This window comes from Cherax quadricarinatus, chromosome 11, assembly GCF_038502225.1.
Source record: "Cherax quadricarinatus isolate ZL_2023a chromosome 11, ASM3850222v1, whole genome shotgun sequence".
NCBI lineage: Eukaryota > Metazoa > Arthropoda > Malacostraca > Decapoda > Parastacidae > Cherax > Cherax quadricarinatus.
In genome coordinates, this window is record NC_091302.1 from 23,110,948 (window position 1) to 23,126,429 (window position 15,482).

At 41.7% G+C, this 15,482-nt stretch overlaps 1 protein-coding gene across 1 annotated transcript in view; it reads left to right on the forward strand.

The window, feature by feature from the left end:
• The window catches only part of LOC128687511 (probable glutamate receptor), a 180,100-nt gene that overhangs the window by 114,789 nt on the left and 49,829 nt on the right, over window positions 1–15,482 (forward strand). The gene's annotated exons all lie outside the window — the stretch shown is intronic.

Below are 15,482 nucleotides of genomic sequence, written 5' to 3' on the forward strand. Positions count from 1 at the left end.
AGGATCTCTCCTTCAAAGACCATAACAATGTATCTACCTCACCTGCTAGAAAAATTATAGGATGGATAATGAGAACCTTCAAAACTAGGGACGCAAAGCCCATGATGATTCTCTTCTAATCGCTTTTTCTCTCTAGACTGGAATACTGCTGTACACTAACTGCCTCCTTCAAGGCAGGCGAAATTGCTAACCTGAAGAATGCACAGAGTACTTTCATGACATGCATAAGTAGGATAAAACACCTAAATTACTGGGAACGGTTAAGTCCCTTGATTTGTATTCCCTGGAACGTATGCGAGAAACATACATGAAAATATATACTTGAAAAATCCTAGACGGATTAGTACCAAACTTGCACACGAAAATCACACTCCCTACGAAAGCAAAAGACTCTGCAGGAGATGCAATATTCCCTCAATGAGAAGCAGGGGTGGCGAGGGACCAGGAGTACACTAAGAGAAAACACAATAAGTGTCCGGGGCCAAAGACTGTACAACTGCCTCCCAGCATACATAAAGGGGATTACCAATAAACCACTGGCTGTCTTCAAGAAGGCGCTGGACATGCACCTAAAGTCAGTACCTGATCAGCCGGGCTGTAGTTTGTAAGTCGGTTAACGTGCGGCTAACAGTAACAACCTGGTTGATCAGACCCTGATCTACCACGAGGCCTTGTCTCAGACCGGGCCACGAGGGTGTTGACCCCCGAAACCCTCTCCAGGTGGATGTGTTACGTGAAAGGCGTGTTGTGTGGGTGATGAGACTGGGAGTGGTGAGGTGAATATAGTTGGGGACTCAGTGTTCTATGTATCGTGAGCATTGAAGTATTGCTGGGTTGGATGGATGTGGGTGGACTGTGATTTCACAAATGTTTTTTTTAATATTTGTTTGCGTCTACTGGATCAATGACAATATATATATATATATATATATATATATATATATATATATATATATATATATATATATATATATATATATATATATATATAGTCTTTTATATGCCATGTGTTGAAACTCGTGGGAGGTGGAGCATACGTTTTAGTGGGAGGGGTATAGGGCAAGACTGGATCGCCTATATGTCACGAGGCGAGTGAATATCATCTTAGTTTGTACTGTTGATGCCCCTTTTTCGGATCATAGGGCTGTGATAGCGGAGGTGGGGTGGGAGGAGTTAGCTAGGAGGCAGGTGGGTTACTGGAAATTGAATGGGAGGGTTCTTGCAGATGAGGAGGGGGTGGGGGGGTTGCAGCATTATGGGCAGAGCTTTGGGAGCAGGGAAGGGTGGTTGATGATGTCATAAGTTGGTGGGATGGTATTGCCAAGGCTAGGATTCGGTCATTTTATATAAAGGAGGTGAACAGAATTAATTGCATGAGATATGGATTGTCGAATTATCTGGAGTAGCGCTTATGGGATTGCTACCATAGTGGTGCTTTGCAGGGACATTACCGGATGGGGGAAATTGAGGACCTGAAGGAGAGGTTACAAGATTTGCAGAATGAAAGGTTCGAGTCGGTGGGGGTGTCGGCAGGTATGGATGAGGTGCTATGGGGGGATAGGCCATCGGCTTGTGTCCTGAGGAACCAACAACAATGTAGGAGGGCGATGAACATTACGCAGCTGGAAGTGTGTTGTGGGGAGGCAGGTTATTGGATGGGGCAGGTGCTGAGGTCGACGGAGGGCATGGGAATGTATGCTGACAGGTGGTATGAGCGTTACTGGCATAGTAGAGGAGTGCAAGCTGAAGTGTTGGAGGAGGTGTGTGGCTGTGAAGGGAAACCTTTGGGAATAGGGTGGCATTGGGGGAGACATTGAGGAGGAGGAAATTTGGAGAGCGTTGGAGGGTATGTGCAAGGGCAAGGTGCCGGGTATTGATGGGCTTCCCTGTGAGTTTAACTTGGCGCACTGGGATCTGTTGAGGGGGTTTTTGGTCAGATTATTGAATGCGATGAAACAGGAGGATCGTTTAGGCGTGGGGCAGGCAACAGGGGTGGTGGTTTTAGTCCCAAAGGGGTCACATCAGCGGATCCTTAACGATTACTGGCCACCCCCCTTAATGTGCACCGACTATAAGCTTTTTGCATAGGTGCTGGGTAATTGCTTGAAGTGCGTTATTGAATGGGTGGTTTCCCCGAGCCAGTTTGGTTTGCCTGGAAGATCTATGGTGGTGGGTCATGGGGTATTATGGGATTTCATAGCTTACCTTGGTGGGGGAGGGGGAGAGGTTTATTAGCGTTGGATTGGAGTGGAGCTTATGATACTGTGGAGAGAATGGCATTAGAACGTATCTTATTGAGTCAGGGTTTTGGGTAGGAAATAGTGGGTTGGGTGCACAACTGTACATGCAGGTGTGTGTTCCTGTACAAGTTAACGGCGTTTGGGGTGGGGTGGCAATGGGGAGGGGTCTACGGCAGGTATGCCCACTCTCCCAACTTTTGCTTGCATGTGTGCAAGAACCTTTTCATAGATTGGTAGAGGCAAGAATGTGCTGGGATAGGGGTGGGGCTGGGAGCCTATGGCCGAGTCTGGTAAGGTATGTGGACGACATGACGATCTTGGTGGATGAGAGCACGGTTTTTGGTGGTTTTAGGAGGTAGTGAGGATTTACGGGGGGCATCAGGGATGATAGTGAATAAAGAGAAGTCGTTCATTCTCGGGTTGGGGACATGGGAAGTCAGGGAGGAGTGGGGGTGTCAGGTGGTGAGGAACTGTGTGGGGGTGCTGAAAATATGTGGCATCCTTTATAGAGGGGACTTAGTATGGGCATGGGAAGATAATTCAAGTCGTTTGGAGGAACGGGTTGAGACCATTTTGAGGATACTGAAGCCACATCACCTCACTATTCTCCAGCATGCAATAGTGATTAATGTGCTTTTGTATAGTAAGATTTGGTTCATCGCACAGGTTTTCCCATTAACTGTGCTGGTCATCATACGCATTTAGAGGAAGGTGTTCCGGTTTTTGTGGGGATCTGGGTGTGAGTGGTTGAAAAGGATGGTGGTCATGTTGCCTTTGTGAAGGGGAAGGATGGGTCTGTTAGATCTCTGGAGGAGGGTTAAATGCATTTTTATAATATGTGAGGTGTTGAGGGGGGAATTTCTGGGAGGGAAGGTTGGGAAAGGTTCATGAGATGTTGCCAGATTTGTACAGAAGGGAGGATCTCAGGGAGTGTGAGGCAGCACTGTGGGCAATGGCTGTGGTTCGAGAAGTAAGGAAAGTCAGGGTGAGGGTTTTACAAAGGGTGATAAGGAGGCCTGAGGTGCAGGTGGGGGAGGGGCTCTACCCAATTTACGATTGGGCATCTGTCTGGGAGAGGTTCAGGAGAGTGAGGTTGCAACCAAGGGTGAGGGAGGTCATGTTCTGTTTTTTTTGTACAGGATTTTACTTTCTGGTATGGTTTTGCGAGATAGGAGGGTGGAGGGAGGGGCGTTTTGGGTTGTGTGGGGGGGAGGACATGGCTTTCCATGCTGTTGACTTTTGTGAAAGGCTGGAGGGGATCAGAGCATGGGTAGGTTGGGTTGTGGAGAGAGTTGGGGGGAGGTGTGTCGGTTTTGTGAGTGCTAAGTTTGGATGGGGGGGTGGATGACGGGGCGGCACAAGTGCTGGTTTATGTGGTGGTAGATTATGTGTATGTAGCCTGGAGCATGAGGGGATCGGAAGCATAGGAGGTGCACAAGCGCATAATTGTGGCGACAATGTATTGGACATTGTGTAGAAATAGGAGTATTTACAGGCATATGTAGGGGGAGTTATTTTCTGTGGGATACCGCGAATTAATGGTGAGCACTCTGCTCAGTTTGTAGGAGCGAGACATTGCTCATGGGATGGATGTATTCCAGCTTGCCTGCCGGTGAGGGTGGGCAATGGGGGAAGGTGTTGGGGATACCTCTTGTTTGCATAGGATGTGTGGTGGGACCTTTTTGGAATCTGATATAATTGTATATACGTGGCTTCACGGTGGCGTGTGTAACAATCACACATGCAGTGGCAAGAAACGAGAACAGCGTGAGTGGATATGTGCTATCCCTCATCTGCAGTGCTGATGAGGAATAGTAAATGTCTGACATGTTCCTTCTTCAGGCTGCCAGGATGTGGTTTCGTATGTGTGTGAAGGGTGGATATAAAACTGGGACAGTATCTAAGAAGGAGACGCTTTGTACTTGTGAACATTCACACAGCCCTGTCAGACCCTCGAAGGGTATTTGATAAGGCTTGTTCCTCATTTTGGAAATGAAAAGATAGAATATTCAATAATAATATAATAAGAAACAGTTTTATTAATAAGTAAAATCAGTAAAGAGTATAAAACACTTAAACATGAAATTAATCCTACTTGAAGCAAAAATTAAAAAAATTAAATATATAAATAATTAGTGATTCAAAGTTAATATGTTTTTACACACTTATGTAATGGAGAATGATACTGTGTCGATGTTCTGGGCACGTAGCTCTGAATCATGGTTTGTAATGCCAAGCAGTTGTTGATGAGGGGGGTCTCAGGTGGACGTGACGGTTGACACTGAGCAGACATAACTCCCAGCACAAATAGAGATTCTGACGAACAGAGGTACTGTGATCTTCTGACTACCACAACACTTGTGAAACAGGTGAGTCGCCAGTAATGGTGTGTAGCTGACTAGGTGGTCGCCTACGTGTGGAAGGGGGACCAATGTAGGTAGAGATGTTAAGTCCGACTCTCGGATCTTCTCAATATGTATGCTGTCATTCATCTCTTGACCTCTGGGGAGAGAGGATGCATGCCTAGTAGCTACACTTGCCCTCTGGATGTGACCTTTAGCAACTGGAAGACAAGATGGCAGTTCGAGTGGGTCAGAGGATCAACACTGTTTGTGTTCAGCTGGTACGTGGCACGCTCATTGGCGAAACAATGAATACCTTGCTACCTGCCATCATTAGAGACGTCTATGGTGTCCCCAACGATGAAGTATATGGTGCAGCTTTAAACGGGATGTCCAGGGTATCTGTAAAAATGAATCGTGCCAGCTTCTACAACAGAATTGTTGACGAGAAATAGGAGAGGCAGATGACTGTGAACTCGACGGTGGATGTCGTCTTGCACGACGTATCTAAGTACTATATGTGGGTGAAGGTGAGAAACGTCCCTTTTGAGGTGACTGCGTATGGTATACAAAAGGCTTTCAGCAGTTATGGTAAAGTCCATTCAGCTACTATGGGAGGATGGGAAGATGGGCCATACGAGGGACTACTGGAGGGTTCTTATACCCTCAAAATGACTTTGGCTAGGCCTATACCATCCTACGTCACGCTAGTGGGTTACAGGACGCAGGTCTACGTGCACTATGCCAGACAGAGAAGGACCTGTTGCTTATGTAGCTCCTACGATCATATGGCAGCACAGTGTCCTAGGAGACAGCCTACCAAGGCACCTGGCATGTCGGTTGTGGTGCAGCGCCCTTGTGAGTTGAGGCCAGAGTTGGGAGAGGAAGAAGCAAGGACAATTGGTAGTTGGAGTGATGAGGTTGAACGAGAAGAAAGGACGGCCGGTACGTGTGTCACACTCCCGGTAGATTAGGGGGCTCCACCGAGAAGGAACGATGTGCCTCAGGACAACTTACTGGAGGACGTGTTGAGAGGTTTTTTGGATGGGTCGGAGACCTGTGCCTTAAGTGTTGCCGAGGCCGATGTGAGGGAGGAACAGCAGTCTGTAGTAAAAACATTGTGTGGACCTTGCTTGGAGCAAGTGGTGGAGGTGGAGGTCCATCAGGAGAATTTGTCAGACGAGGACATGTGTGAGAGTGGTAGCTCTAGGAAAAGGCCGGCTGGTATGGCAGAGGTCGAGGAGGTACTCACGCTGGGGCAGAGGCAGGGCAAAAAAGCTTGGGCACCGAAGAAGGAGTTGTTGGACCGAAAGGATCCAGGTGAGAATGAGTTATGCAGTGAAAGGGTAAAGGGTGGGGAGGGAGTCCTGGGAAAGTCTGGTGAGGCGTCGGGTTGATGCACTGGTAAAGGTGTGGTAGGCAAGCCACAGCGGCATCGAGGGAAGCCGCCCTTCTTGTAACCTTCAGATGTGTCACCTTAATTGTGAACGGTCTCAAGGCTGAGATCAAAACTGTGTGGTTGGTATGGTTTCTACGTAGATTTCAGGTGGACATGTGTTTCTTGCAGGAACACAATCATAAGATTGGATGTGAGTTGGTGTTGAATGGGTATAAGTTGTACGTTAGTTGTGCTCAGCTGTTGAAAGGGGGGGGTGGCGATAGCGATAAAGGAGACCAGCCCCTTGCGTGTCATGGGTTGGGAGGAGGCAGGGGGGAGGGTTGTGCGGGTAGATGGTGTATGGGGTGATAGAAGGGCATGTTTCATTGGAGTGTATGTGCCAGCATCGAGCAATACACGGGTAAAGGCAGATTTTGTGAGGGAAGACTTATTGTATCAACTGCGAGGATTGCCTGCCATCACGGTCATTGGTGGGGATTGGAATTGTGTTATTCAGGGCCGAAATGTTGAACCGAGGGGGGCGGGTTGTGTTTTAAGTGTTCTGAGGGATGTGTTGAGGGATGTGGGTGTCGTAGATGTTGCAGGGGGGGAGGTTATATGGTGGAGCACACGTTCGTACGTAGGGGGTATGCTGCAAGACTAGACAGAATTTACGTCATGCAGGGATTGGAGATAGGGAGGGTGCAGACATTTGACGTGGGTTTCTCGGATCATCTGGCGGTGATAGTAGATCTGTCGTGGGAGGGTGCCATGCATATTTACCCCGGCTATTGGGGAGGGTGGGGGAAGGGGTTTTGAGGAGTGGTGGACTGGGTTTTGGGGTGCTAGGGATCAGGCTATGGAGCTTATAGACTGGTGGGAGTTGCAGGCGAAACCTGGGATTGCGGATTTTTATAGAGTCAAGGGACGTGAGGAAGCAAGATGGAGATATGGATTGCAGAATTATTTGGAGGGACAGTTGCAGGCATGTTACGGGAGGAGGGGAGGGAGGGAAGAGATCGCATTACTTCGAGGTTTGATTGAAGAGATTCATAACGAACGTTTTGATGCAGTACGTTTTCGCTCGGAGTTGGATGACATGTTGTGGGGAGATAAGCCGACTGGGTATGTTTTGCGTAAGTTTAGGGAATGTACGAGAGTGACCACGTTATTGCAGTTAGTGACTAGTGCGGGGGTGGGGAATTACCCTGAAGGTGTGGTCCTCATCTCCACTGAGAGTATGAGCATTTATGTCGATGAATGGTTCAGGGGAAAATGGAGAGAGTGTGGGAGGTGAGGCACCTGGCAGGAGTCTTTCGGTAGGGGGGTTCATAATGCTATAGGAGAAAAGGATAGGGAGGGGTTGGAGGCTGATATTAGTGAGGCTGAGGTGGCAGATGCTGTCTTTGGCATGAGCACAGGTAAGGCGAAAGGGATTGACAGTTTGCCTATCGATTTTTATAGGGCTCATTGGGGGTGCATGAGGCATTGTTTTGTTGGAGTTTTGAACAATATGCTAGATGGGCAGAGAAGGGGTGAGTCACAATGTACGGGCATAGTAGTATTAGTATCGAAGAAGGAAGGGGTGCAGGCGCTGAGAGCTTTCTGGGTGATTTCCTTAATGTGTGTGGACTATAAGGCGTTCGCAAAGATTTTAGGGAATAGAATGAAGGCAGTTCTGGGATCGCTCTTACACTGCGGTCAGTTTGGAATTCCAGGGAGGAGTATGCGGAAAGGGCACGGGCACATAAGGGATTTCTTAGAGGGCTGTGGAGGGGGGGAGGTTCTAGGTGTGGATTGGGAGAATGCGTATGATTGTGTGGACAGGGTGTTTTTGCGTGAGTGTTTGAGTGGTTTGGGTTTTGGAGCCAAGGTGGTAGGGTGGGTGGATGCATTGTATGTTGGGGCGAGGATAAGAGTGCAGGTGAACAGTCGGTTAGGTTGTGAGATTCGTATGGAGAGGGGTTTGCAGCAGGGTTGTCCGCTTTCACACCTGTTATTTGCTTGTGTACAGAATCCATTTTATGAGCTTGTAGACAGAGAGTTGTGTGGGGTGGGTGCTGAGGGGATTGAAGGGGGTTTTGTGGGATATGTTGATGATACGACGATCTTACTTAGTGGAAAGGAGGATTTTTCAAGGGTGGGTAGAGTCATCGAGAATTTTGGGGCCATAATGGGAATAAGGGTAAACAAAAGGAAGTCGATGCTGTTAGAGGTGGGCACTTGGGTAGGCGGGAGATTGGGCCAGGGGTTTGGATGGAATGTCGTGGAATGGATCAAAATTTGTGGAATTTGGTATACAGCGGATAGGCAAGACAGTAGAAGGGTTAATTCAGAGGCAGTTAAGGACAGGGCAGTAGGTAGGTTACACGGCCTTCGGGCCAGAGATGTTACGTTGAATTCGTTGGTATACAGCAAGGTTTGGGAGGTGGCGGCAGTATATCCCTTGAGGGAATAAGATGTAATAGACATCCAAAGGAGGGCGTTAAGGTACATATGGGGTTATGGGAGGGCGTGGTTGGGACGTGACGTAGTAATGACTGGGGTGCGTCAGGGGGGATTGGGTTTGTTGGCATTGGGGCCCAGGGTGAGGGCAATTTATGTCAAGATGTGGTACCTCAGAGGGGGGTCAGGGGGCAGCGTGTGGGGAAGGTGTTGAAGGACGTTCATTGTTGGTGGAGTGGGAGGGGCCTGGAAGTGTGTGAGGATATGTTGCGGTATACGTTAAGGGTTCGAGATGTGCGGCGATTGCGCATAGGGAGGCTGGTGGGAGTTGAGTATCGTCGGAAGACGCTGCAAGGGGTGGCTGTCTTCCCCACATATGAATGGGAGGTAATATGGGAGGAATTTCGAAAGCTAAGAATTCCTCCAAGGGTGCGAGAAGTGGTGTACAGATTCCTTATGGGTACATTGGCATCAAAAGAGGTGTTGAGGCAGATGGGATATATGAGTGTGGTGTCATGTGTGCAACGTGGTGACGTGGAAAATGCCTTCCATGTGGTGTATTTTTGTCCTTTTTTGGGAAATGTACGAGTGTGGTTAAGGGGCGTTTTTGGTTTACTGGGGGGGAAGGGTGGGGGTCCTAAGGGCTTTACTTTTAGACATGGGAGGAGTGTCTCGTGAGGTAGCAAGGGCGTTAAGGTATATAATGGTTGATTTTTTGTATGTTTCTTGTGGAATGAGGGAGGTAGGGGGTAATGTTAGAATCAAGGCTTTAGCGGGCAGTTTTTATAGGTCGGTGGGTAGGAATAGGAGCTTATATGGGGGCCAGTGGGTTCATCTTTTTCCGGAGAGTTATCAGGGATTGAGGGTCGCACGACTGATACGGTTAGTGCCTTAGTGCCGGGGAAGGACGGCAAGGGGTTGGTTTCCGGAAGTGTGTGATGAGTAACTGGGGATGAATGTAGTAAGGATGTGCGGTGATGGTGGCTGCTACAGTGGTGTATGTGAGACAACATTTGTATCATGTTCCTAAGATGAGGACGAAGCCAGTTGTCCTCGAGACTAGACGTTTGTATTCCTTCATAGTTCACAGGGGGTTTCAGTATGAAAAGATGTTATAGACGTTGCATGGCACAGGAACCCAAGGTATAGCTTCTGTCGATCGATAGTCTTTCCTGAGTGAATGGTTCTGGGTTTTGGCAGTGGTCAATCGATTCTCATTCACCGACCCATGTTTTAACATGATGTAAGACTCTGTCTTTATGGGAGCTTTTGTGTGTGAGTGTGCGTGTGTGTGTGTGTGTGCGTGTGTGCGTGTGTGCGTGTGTGCGTGTGTGCGTGTGTGCGTGTGTGCGTGTGTGTGTGTGTGAGAGAGAGAGTGGTTGTGTGCATAGGTCTGTGCGTGTGTGGTGTGTCCGGTTATTGAAATGGGGCTTCTGGGAGTGAGGTGGAGGTAATAATGTGCACAGAATTTTTTAGTGTAGTGAAAGAAGCGGGGTTTTTTGTTTCGTTGCCCCAGAGACTAATGTATGATTCTTATTCTCCTTTACCACTGTAGTAAGGGCGAGGTGCCTGCGTGCACCAAGATCATGTACTTACTGTTTGTCAACCCTGTCAATTCAGAATGTTCTATGTTATAGGAGACGGCATTGAACGTTGCCCTATTAAGTGCTCATCTCTGATTGGAGGTTAATGAGGTAGGAATATATATACACATACGGATTAATGGGTTATTTTTCAAACTGTTCATACTGTGTACCTTGTGTGTGGTGAGAGGAGGCATATATCATAGGAAAAAAATCTTATAACTTATCATTTATTCTAGTGTATGCAATATTGCATAAGATGCGTTTGTTAGGGTATATTTGGTGTGAGGGTGCTATTAGTCTCCTCGAAAATATTGTATTGAGGATTTTCGTTTTCGAATGTCTATGTACATAAAATGTTACTATACAACACAATTGTGAGTAAAAGGCATTAGTGTATAAGATATGAATAAGAGAACCAGTTTTGTGTTGTTGCTATTTTTTGGTAGAGGAATGTTCAGGTGTAGGTTCCTCTGTTTAGTTCTAGGTTTTCTTATATCGTTGCTTACTTTTTCTTGTTAGGTCATTATGTATCACAACATGTATAATGTATACTGTGTCTAAATAATAATAAAAAAAAATATGTATGCTATCCTACGTACCTCGACTGTACCAAATGACCTGAGCCAACAATCAGGGCTAAAATAAAGAAAACACAAAGTTACACACCACTGGATAAATCACTCACATGATAAGCTTACGGCCTTTAAAAGAAATGGTGACAATTAGAAGATGACGTAACACTACATAAGTTCAAATCATGACAGAATAAATTAGAGCATAAATACCCTCAACAATAGTGAAGTTGTTACTAAAACCCAAACATATAATAGCTTATACAGGAGTGGAACGAATACTTACAGATTTGATGGGAGCCGCAAGTCAAGTGACTGACCACCAGTCAGAGACACTCGTCACCTCCCACCAGGTACAGAAGGGGATGGGGGTAGCAGGAACTATACACCCACTCTAACTGAACAAACATACTGCTCAACAAACTACCATCACCATTCATTCATACTTCCACCACTCCTATCTGATAAACTTTTCCCTCACAGTACTATCACATGTTAAGAATTAATAGGGGACTTTATAAAGTGGCAAAGCATAAGTGTAAATTAACAAAAGCAAGATATTATTTCAGCAGCATCACCATATCAGTCTAAGCAAAATGACAGCATCTAAATTTTAGTAAAACTGCACTTAATACGTTTACTTATGGTATATCTCTTATTGTAACCCTCCCCCCAAACTGCACTTAATACGTTTACTTATGGTATATCTCTTATTGTAACCCTCCCCCCAAACTGCACTTAATACGCTTACTTATGGTATATCTCTTATTGTAACCCTCCCCCCAAACTGCACTTAATACGCTTACTTATGGTATATCTCTTATTGTAACCCTCCCCCCAAACTGCACTTAATACGCTTACTTATGGTATATCTCTTATTGTAACCCTCCCCCCAAACTGCACTTAATACGTTTACTTATGGTATATCTCTTATTGTAACCCTCCCCCAAACTGCACTTAATACGCTTACTTATGGTATATCTCTTATTGTAACCCTCCCCCCAAACTGCACTTAATACGTTTACTTATGGTATATCTCTTATTGTAACCCTCCCCCCAAACTGCACTTAATACGTTTACTTATGGTATATCTATTATTGTAACCCTCCCCCAAACTGCACTTAATACGTTTACTTATGGTATATCTCTTATTGTAACCCTCCCCCCAAACTGCACTTAATACGTTTACTTATGGTATATCTCTTATTGTAACCCTCCCCCCAAACTGCACTTAATACGTTTACTTATGGTATATCTCTTATTGTAACCCTCCCCCCAAACTGCACTTAATACGTTTACTTATGGTATATCTCTTATTGTAACCCTCCCCCCGCCCTCACCAATCATTGCATATAATTTTTTAGTTTAATTCTAAATATATTTATTGAAGACATTTCTATTTCCTATCTAATTACGTCTGCTAATCATTTTAAAATAAAATTTATCTAATAATCTTACTTTAAGGTATTTACCCTCATTTTAAGATTTTTCAAATTCGATGAATCAGTAATACCAACATTAACAACAATATTATAACAACAACGTATCACCGTGAACATTATCAGTAATACCAACATTAACAACAATATTATAACAACAACGTATCACCGTGAACATTATCAGTAATACCAACATTAACAACAATATTATAACAACAACGTATCACCGTGAACATTATCAGTAATACCAACATTAACAACAATATTATAACAACAACGTATCACCGTGAACATTATCATCATCAACATTACGTAACTTCCCACATTTAACTCTCACATTTTTATGTTGCTGTCTTTTCATCAAAATTACTTAAGCTTAAATGCACGCTGAAGTACAATAAACTGCGATATTTTTATATAAGAACATAAGAAAGAAGGAACACTGCAGCAGGCCCGCTGGCCCATACTAGGCAGGTCCTCCACAATCCATCCAACTAACAAAACATTTGTAATAAAGTTGGTAGAATTACCCACAATATGTAAAGTAAAAGGACACAAGTGCAACTAATGTGACATTTTATTGTGGCAACGTTTCGCTCTCCAGGAGTTTTGTCAAGCCTCTATATTAACCCTTCAAAAAAATATTTGCGGAAAAGTATCTAGAGTTAAAAAAAAAATATCATTATATAATTTTAAGACGTTTCTTAATTTTATATAGTCTTCTCATATAAATTTTTATATAGTTTTCTCATCTAAGTTTTTATATAGTTTTCTCATCTAAGTTTTTATATAGTTTTCTCATCTAAGTTTTTATATAGTTTTCTCATCTAAGTTTTTATATAGTTTTCTCATCTAAGTTTTTATATAGTTTTCTCATCTAAGTTTTTATATAGTTTTCTCATCTAAATTTTTATATAGTTTTCTCATCTAAGTTTTTATATAGTTTTCTCATCTAAGTTTTATATAGTTTTCTCATCTAAATTTTTATATAGTTTTCTCATCTAAGTTTTATATAGTTTTCTCATCTAAATTTTTATATAGTTTTCTCATCTAAATTTTTATATAGTTTTCTCATCTAAGTTTTTATATAGTTTTCTCATCTAAGTTTTTATATAGTTTTCTCATCTAAGTTTTATATAGTTTTCTCATCTAAGTTTTATATAGTTTTCTCATCTAAGTTTTATATAGTTTTCTCATCTAAATTTTTATATAGTTTTCTCATCTAAGTTTTATATAGTTTTCTCATCTAAATTTATATATAGTTTTCTCATCTAAGTTTTTATATAGTTTTTTCATCTAAGTTTTTATATAGTTTTCTCATCTAAGTTTTATATAGTTTTATCATCTAAATTTTTATATAGTTTTCTCATCTAAGTTTTTATATAGTTTTCTCATCTAAGTTTTTATATAGTTTTCTCATCTAAGTTTTATATAGTTTTCTCATCTAAGTTTTTATATAGTTTTCTCATCTAAGTTTTATATAGTTTTATCATCTAAGTTTTTATATAGTTTTTTCATCTAAGTTTTTATATAGTTTTCTCATCTAAGTTTTATATAGTTTTATCATCTAAGTTTTTATATAGTTTTTTCATCTAAGTTTTATATAGTTTTTTCATCTAAGTTTTTATATAGTTTTTTCATCTAAGTTTTTATATAGTTTTCTCATCTAAGTTTTTATATAGTTTTTTCATCTAAGTTTTTATATAGTTTTCTCATCTAAGTTTTATATAGTTTTATCATCTAAGTTTTTATGTAGTTTTTTCATCTAAGTTTTATATAGTTTTATCATCTAAGTTTTTATATAGTTTTTTCATCTAAGTTTTTATATAGTTTTCTCATCTAAGTTTTTATATAGTTTTTTCATCTAAGTTTTTATATAGTTTTCTCATCTAAGTTTTTATATAGTTTTTCATCTAAGTTTTTATATAGTTTTTTCATCTAAGTTTTTATATAGTTTTCTCATCTAAATTTTTATATAGTTTTCTCATCTAAGTTTTATATAGTTTTCTCATCTAAGTTTTTATATAGTTTTCTCATCTAAGTTTTTATATAGTTTTCTCATCTAAGTTTTATATAGTTTTCTCATCTAAGTTTTTATATAGTTTTTTCATCTAAGTTTTTATATAGTTTTCTCATCTAAGTTTTATATAGTTTTATCATCTAAGTTTTTATATCGTTTTTTCATCTAAGTTTTTATATAGTTTTCTCATCTAAGTTTTTATATAGTTTTTTCATCTAAGTTTTTATATAGTTTTCTCATCTAAGTTTTTATATAGTTTTTTCATCTAAGTTTTTATATAGTTTTCTTCTTGTTATGGAGGTTGTCACAGTAATTGAAAGTTCTTCTCATTAATAAATATACTGTACTGAGGCTTTAAGGTAAGACTAATCTCTATAGTTCACCAGTTTCTTGTTTTAACATTGATAGCTATTTTCTTCAGTTCTTATCCTTCCCAGACTTACTTACAATGTCTAGGAAGGAATATCGTAAAGAAATTTAGAAACTAATGGTGAGTTACTGGGATAACGAAGTAGAGAGATGATTGAGAGCCCACACATAACTACCGATTTATGTGTGTTAATCCGTAATCAGTCAACTGGTAAAACTAAATGGGTTGACAGGTTAAACCTTGGTCAAAACGTCAAATGTTCAGCTTATAGCAACCCGGTATCATCGAGATGACAGCGCTGAATTATGATGTTTACGGTAGTCTGGAGAATTCATGAAATCATTGGTTTAAGATTATGAACGATCGCCTTTTATGATAAATGTATCTAGTTCGAACAAGCCTAAACTATTATTATATGATGAAAGGTCATGTTTTATAATTGCCGATTCTAAGACTTTTTTCCAGCCAATTCGAACTAGGGTCTATAATCCTGGTTTCAACCATTTTGCAGGATTATTGCATACTCGTATGTGCTTTAGATTCATGCACTGTTCAGATCAAGTACTGGTGTTGTGCTAACCTAACATCAAGGGGTTTCTATGTTAGTCCGACATAATATAAATTACATCTGTTACAACCCACTCTGGTAATACCATCTATATATATTTTTGGCAAATTATTGATCAACTTACTCTAAACCGTCATTAAATTATTAAAGACTAATTGTATGCAATTTTTTTAGGGCATTAGGTAAACCAACACATTTTTAACCTGAGGGGTGATCCTAGTATTAGTTCTATAATGTCTTCCTAGCTGTTACCAGAGCCTTTAACGCAAACTTCTTAGGGTACCACAGTCTGGCCGCAATATTGACTTGATATTTTTTTTTTTAAATTATTAGCAGAATCATTACTCTATTTCTAGTTATGGAATTAATTTTTCGGTTGAGATGTATTACATCATTTCAATTTTACCATTCACAGACTATTCCTATTATATCTTTCTAGAACAGTGAACTACCTCATTAGTAACTAACCTTTACCATCACGATTATTTAGTAAGGAAGAACATTTAAAGATTATAATTATTA